Source organism: Elephas maximus, chromosome 10 (genome assembly GCF_024166365.1).
Source record: "Elephas maximus indicus isolate mEleMax1 chromosome 10, mEleMax1 primary haplotype, whole genome shotgun sequence".
In the NCBI taxonomy this organism is placed as follows: domain Eukaryota; kingdom Metazoa; phylum Chordata; class Mammalia; order Proboscidea; family Elephantidae; genus Elephas; species Elephas maximus.
Window position 1 is genome coordinate 30,554,345 of NC_064828.1, and position 6,974 is coordinate 30,561,318.

Consider the following 6,974-nt stretch of genomic DNA (forward strand, 5'->3'; position numbering starts at 1 on the left):
CAGAAGAGAGCAAATAATAGAAATTAGAGCAGAATTAAATGAAATAGAGAACAGAAAAACAATTGAGTTAACAAGACCACAAACTGGTTCTTTGAAAAAATTAACAAAAGTGATAAACCACTGGCCAAACAGACAAAAGAAAAACAGGAGAGGAAGCAAATAACCCAAATAAGAAATGATATTGGCAATATTACAACAGACCCAACTGAAATTAAAAGAATCCTATCAGAGTACTACTAAAAATTGTACTCTAACAAATTTGAAAACCTAGAAGAAACGGATGAATTTCTAGCAACACATTACCTACCTAAACTAACACAAACAGAGGTAGAACTAAATAAACCCATAACAAACGAAGAGATTGAAAAGATAATCAAAAAACTCCCAACAATGAAAAGCCCCAGCCCAGACTGCTTCACTGCAGAGTTCTACCAAACTTTCAGAGAAGAGTTAACACCACTACTACTAAAAGTATTTCAGAGCATAGAAAAGGACGGAATACTCCCAAACTCATTCTGTGAAGCCAGCATATCCCTGATACCAAAACCCGGTAAAGACACCACAAAAAAGGAAAATTACAGACCTATATCCCTCATGTCGGAATCGACTCGACAGCAGTGGGTTATCCCTCATAAACTTAGATGCAAAAAATCCTCAACAAAATTCTAGCTAATAAAATTCAACAACATATCAAAAAAATAATTCACCATGAACAAGTGGGATTCATACTAGTATGCAGGGATGGTTCGACATTAGAAAAACAACTAATGTAATCCATCATATGAATAAAACAAAATACAAGAACCACAGGATCTTATCAATAGATGCAGAAAAGGCATTTGACAAAGTTCAACACCCATTCATGATAAAAACTCTCAGCAAAATAGGAATAGAAAGAAAATTCCTCAACAAAATAAAGGGCATTTATACAAAGCCAACAGCCAACATCATCCTAAATGGAGAGAGTCTGAAAGCAGTCCCCTTGAGACTGGGAACCAGACAAAAACGCCCTTTATCACCACTCTTACTCAACACTGTGCTGGAGGTCCTAGCCAGCGCAATTAGGCTAGATAAAGAAATAAAGGCTGGAAGGACTGACTCATTAGGGGGAGAGCAAGTGGGAGTACGGAGTAAGGTGTATATAAACTTATATGTGACAGTTTGACTTGATTTGTAAACGTTCACTTGAAACTCAATTAAAAAAAAAAAAAAAAAGAAAGGGCATCCAGATTGGTAAGGAAGAAACAAAAGTATCTCTACCTGCAGATGACATGATCTTATAAACAGAAAAGGAAAGACTCCTCAGGAAAACTACTAAAACTAATAGAAGAGTTTGGCAGAGTATCAGGATACAAGATAAACATACACAAATCGGTTGGATTCCTCTACAACAAAAAGAACATCGAAGAGGAAATCACCAAATCAATACCACTTACAGTAGCCCCCAAGAAGATAAAATACTTAGGAATAAAACTTACCAGAGATGTAAAAGACCTATACAAAGAAAACTACAAGACACTACTGCAAGAAAGCAAAAGAGGCCTGTATAAGTGGAAAAACATACCTTGCTCATGAATAGGAAGACTTAACATTGTAAAAATGTCTATTCTACCAAAAGCTATCTATAGGCACGATGCAATTCTGACCCAAATTCCAAGGACATTTTTTAATGAGATCAGAAACAAATCACCAACTTCATATGGAAGGGAAGGAGGCCCCGGATAAGTAAAGCATTACTGAAAAAGAAGAACAAAGTGGGAAGCCTCACTCTACCTGATTTTAGAACCTATTATACCGCCACCGTAGTCAAAACAGCCTGGTTCTGGTACAACAACCGATACGCAGACCAATGGAGCAGAATTGAGAATCCATCCACATATGAGCAGCTGATATTTGACAAAGGCCCAAAGTCAGTTAAATGGGAAAAAGGCAGTCTCTTTAACAAACAGTGCTGGCATAACTGGATATCCATCTGCAAAAAAAATGAAACAAGACCCATACCTCACACCATGCACAAAAATGAACTCAAAATGGATCAAAGACCTAAATATAAAATCTAAAATGATAAAGATCATGGAAGAAAAAATGGGGACAATGCTAGGAGCCCTAATACATGGCATAAACAGTATACAAAAAATTACTAACATTGCAGAACAGAAACTAGATAACTTGGAGCTCCTAAAAATCAAACACCTATGCTCATCCAAAGTCTTCGCCAAAAGAGTAAAAAGATTACCTACAGCCGGGGAAAAAGTTTTTTGCTATTACGTTTCCAATCAGGGTCTGATCTCTAAAATCTATATGATACTGCAAAAACTCAACTACAAAAAGACAAATAACCCAATTAGAAAAAGGACAAAGGACATGAACAGACACTTCACTAAAGAAGACATTCAGGTAGCTAACAGATACATGAGGAAATCCTCACGATCATTAGCCATTAAAGAAATGCAAATCAAAACTACAATGAAATTCCATCTCACTCCAACAAGATTGGCATAAACCCAAAAAACACAAACTAATAAACGTTGGAGAGGTTGCAGAGAAACTGCAACACTTAACACTGCTGGTGGGAATGGAAAAAGGTGCAACCACTTTGGAAATCAATTTGGTGCTTCCTTGAGCTAGAAATAGAACCACCATAGGATCCAGCAATCCCAGGAGAGAAGTAAGAGCCATCACAGAACAGATACATGCACACCCATGTTCACTGCAGCACTGCTTACAGAAGCAAAAAGATGGAAGCAACCAAGGTGCCCATCAACAGATGAACGGATAAATAAACTATGGTATATTCACACAATGGAATACTATGCATCGATAAAGAACAATGATGAATCTGTGAAACATTTCATAACATGGAGGAAACTGGAAGGCATTATGCTGAGTGAAATGAGTCAGTTGCAAAAGGACAAATATTGTATGAGACCACTATTGTAAGAACTCAAGAAATAGTTTAAACAGAGAAGAAAATATTCTTTCACTGTTATGGGGGGGAGGGGGACTCACTAATTAGATAGTACAGAAGAACTAATTTAGGTGAAGGGAAGGACAACACACAATACAGAAGAGGTCAGCACAACTGGACTAAACCAAAAGCAAAGAAGTTTCCTGAATAAACCGAACCCTTCGAAGGCCATCATAGCAGAAGCGGGGATTTGGGGACGTCTAGGTTTCAGGGGACATCTAGGTCAATTGGCTTAATAAAATCTATCAAGAAAACGTTCTGCATCCCACTTCGGAGAGTGGCATCTGGGGTCTTAAAACACTAGCAAGTGGCCATCTAAGATGCATCAATTGGTCTCAACCCACCTGGAGCAAAGGAGAATGAAGAACACCAAAGACACAAGGTGAGTATGAGCCCAAGAAACAGAAAGGACCACATAAACTAGACACTACTTCCACTGAGACCAGAAAAACCAGATGGTACCTGGCTACAACCGATGACTGCCCTGACAGGGAACACAACAGAGAACTCCTGAGGGAGCAGGAGAGCAGTGGGACACAGACCTCAAATTCTCCTAAAAAGACCAGACTTAATGGTCTGAGACTAGAAGGACCCCAGAGGTCATGGTCCCTAGACCTTCTGTTAGCCCAAGACAGGAACAATTCCCAAAGCCAACTCTTCAGACAGGGATTGGACTGGACTATGGGACAGAAAATAATACTGGTGAAGAGTGAGCTTCTTGGATCAAATAGACACATGAGACTGTGTGGGCAGCTCCTATCTGGATGGGAGATGAGAGGGCAAAGGGGATCTGAAGCTGGCCGAATGGACACGAAAACAGAGAGTAGAAAGGGGTGTGCTGTCTCATTAGGTGGAGAGCAACTAAGAGTATATAGCAAGGTGCATATAAGTTTTTACATGAGAGACTGACTTGATTTGAAAACTTTCACTTAAAGCACAATAAAAATTAAAAAAAAAAGAACGGATAACCTTGGTGCCCTATACATTTCCCCCTTCCGTTTGCATTATATAAGCAATCAGAGGAAGCTGTGGGGGAATCAAAAATATATTGATGATGAACGTAATTAATGTTACTGAACTGTACACATGCAGATTGTAGAAATGGCAAATGTCCACTAAATATACATACATATAAACCAAACCCATTTCCAGTGAGCTGATCCCAACTCATAGCAACCCTGTAGGACAGAGCAGATCTGCCCCATAGTGTTTCCAGGGAGCCCCTAGTGGATTCAACCTGCCTGCCGACCTCTTGGTAAGTAGCCAAGCTCTTGACCACTGTCCTAGTAGGGCTCCAACATAAGGAGCCCTCAAAACAAAAATTAAGTTAACAGAAAAATAGTTACTTTTTTTTGCACACAAGAGTTTGTGAAGGGAGATTTAGCTGAACCACAAATGAAAAAGTCCCCCTTTCCCCCAGATCTCTAGTTCCATTCTCCAGAGATAACCACTGTTAATAGTTTCATATGTAAAGTTCAGACACTTTCATGCATATTCAATTATATGTATATGCATCCCTTTTTTGCTTTACATAAACAGAATCACACTTTACATTCTATTCTGTACTGTCTTAGTCATCTAGTGCTACTATAACAGAAATACCACAGTGGATGGCTTTAACAAAGAGAAGTTTATTTTCTCACAGTCTAGTAAGTGACAAGGCCAAATTCAGGGTCAGCTCCAGGGGGGAGGCTTTCTCTGTGGGCTCTGGAGGAAGGTCCTTGTCATCAATCTTCCCCTGGACTAGGAGCTTCTCTGTGAAGGAGCCCCAGGTCCAAAGGAGGCACTGTGCTCCCGACACTGCTTTCTTAGTGGTATGAGGTCCCCAACTCTCTGCTTGCTTCCCTTCCATCTCTTTTAAGATAAAAGGTGGTGCAGGCCACACCCCAGGGAAACTCTCTTTACATTGGCTCAGTGTGTGACCTTTGTAAAGGTGTTACAACCCCACCCTAATCCTCTTTAACATAAAATTACAATCACAAAATGGAGGACAACCACACAATACTGGGAATCACGGCCGCACCAAGTTGACCCATATTTCTGGGGAACACAATTCCATCCATGACGTGCACTTAATGGGTCTTGGAGACTTTGCCATTTACCACATTAATACTCGCCTCGCTCTTTTAACTGGCTGTGCGATATTCCATCATATTTAAACACACCCCGGGTTTCTGTTGCTACAGACTGTGCTCGTATCACCGTTAGGATGTGGCGGCTACTCTCGCCTTCCAAGGAGCACAGAGGACAAGTAAGTTAGAAGTGCTCAGTCTCGCCTGCTCTCCCTTCTTCCTCTTCTTGCGTCCCTCTATCTCCTGTCCTCCCTTTCCCTCATTCTTTCACCGCCTCCATTCCCGCCTCTCCTCTCTCACTTTTCTCTTTCACACACCACACCCCTTCCCGGAGCTTCGGGGAAAGCAGACGCACTCCCCCGCGCCCCGCCCGACCCTCAGGGTAACTAAATCGTCCCAGGCAGGGCCTTCTCACCTCGACTCTGTTCCGGAGCCCAGCGCCTGACCCGGGGCCAGGGCTCGGACCCTCCGCTGAGCTACTAGGAATAGAGAGGCCGAGATTCCGACGCGGGACGTCTCGGCTCTCCGCAGCAGGAAGTAGAAGCCGGCTTCTCCGCTCGGCTAGTGTTAAGAGCCAGACCAGAGGAGGAGCCGGGCAGGAATGGGGAGGAGACCACGCGCAGGCGAGGACGCGCGGCCTGTAGGGCACGGCGGAAGCGGGGCTGGAGGCGAGCCGCCGGCGGACTGGAGCACCCGGAGTGGAGGACACATGCTCGGCTGGGCGACGCTTAGCATAGAGGAAGGACGTCTGCAGCCTTCTCTGTGGCCCGAGGTTTTGTTTGTTTTGTTTTTTACTGTGGTGAAAATATATATCAGAAAACATACATCGAGTCAATAATTTCCACGTGTATAATTCCGTGATATTGATATATTCTTCAAGTTGTGCAAACATTCCCTTTTTCAAATTATTCCACCACCTTTAACATAAACTCACTGCCCCCTAAGCAAAAACTTCTCTTTTCCCTCACCCTCCCATCTCTGATACCAAACCCAAACCCGTTGCCCGCAGAGTGGATTCGGACAAGATTAGGGTTTCCAAAGAGCAGCTGGTGGATTCCAGCTGCCAACCTTTTGGTTAGCAGCGGAGCTCTTAAACACTGCATCACCAGATCACTATTAATTTTTGGTTTCTATGCGTTTCCTTGTGGGAGAAAGATGGGGCAGACTGCTTCCGTAAAGATCACAGCCTTGGAAACCCTATGGGGCAGTTCTACTCTGTCGTATAGCGTGGTTATGAGCCGGAATTGACTCGATGGCAGTGAGTTTGGGGTTTTTTGGTATATTTTGCTTATTACATGTAAGTGAGATCAGACAGTATTTGTCCCGGTGGTACTCAGCATACTGTTTTCAAGTTTCATCCATGTTGCGTCATGCATCAGGACTTCATTTCTCTTTAGGGCTGAGTAATGTGTGTGTGTGTGTATTTATATGTAAACCGTGTGTGTGTGTGTGTGTGTGTGTGTATTTATATGTAAACCGTGGTGGTGTAGTGGTTAAAAGCTACAGGTGCTAACCAAAAGGCCAACCAAGAGACGGGCAGTTTGAATCCACCAGGCGCTCCTTGGAAACCCTATGCGGCAGCTCTACTCTGTTCTCCAGGGTCGCTATGAGTCTGAATCCACTCCAGTATAGCCCAACGTTTTCGGTTTTTGTTTTTCCTTTTCTCTCCCTGGTCCTGTATTCTCTTGACCCTCTACCGAATTCCCATCCTCCTTTGCTAAGTGTTCTCTCCTTTCTCTTTTATCTTCTCATAGAGCATGAAATCAAACACCATTTCTTGAAAAAGATTTGGGTATTTCGCTGCCTATCTGGACACCTTTTTTTTTTTTCCCTGATATCAAAGATAGTTGAACTGTTAATATATCCTTAAGTTGCTTTGTGGATATAGAATTTAAAAGGAGATAGAAAGTCCAAAGAAAAGGCCTGTAACCAGA

At 42.3% G+C, this 6,974-nt stretch overlaps 1 protein-coding gene across 1 annotated transcript in view; it reads right to left on the reverse strand.

Moving 5' to 3' along the window:
* Positions 1-5,651, reverse strand: part of TEP1 (telomerase associated protein 1) — a 48,363-nt gene extending 42,712 nt beyond the window's left edge. The window contains exon 1 of the mRNA XM_049897496.1: positions 5,456-5,651. The gene's annotated coding sequence lies outside the window, so the exon portion shown is untranslated. The remainder of the gene's footprint in view (positions 1-5,455) is intronic.
* Between the last annotated feature and the right edge of the window lie 1,323 nt (positions 5,652-6,974).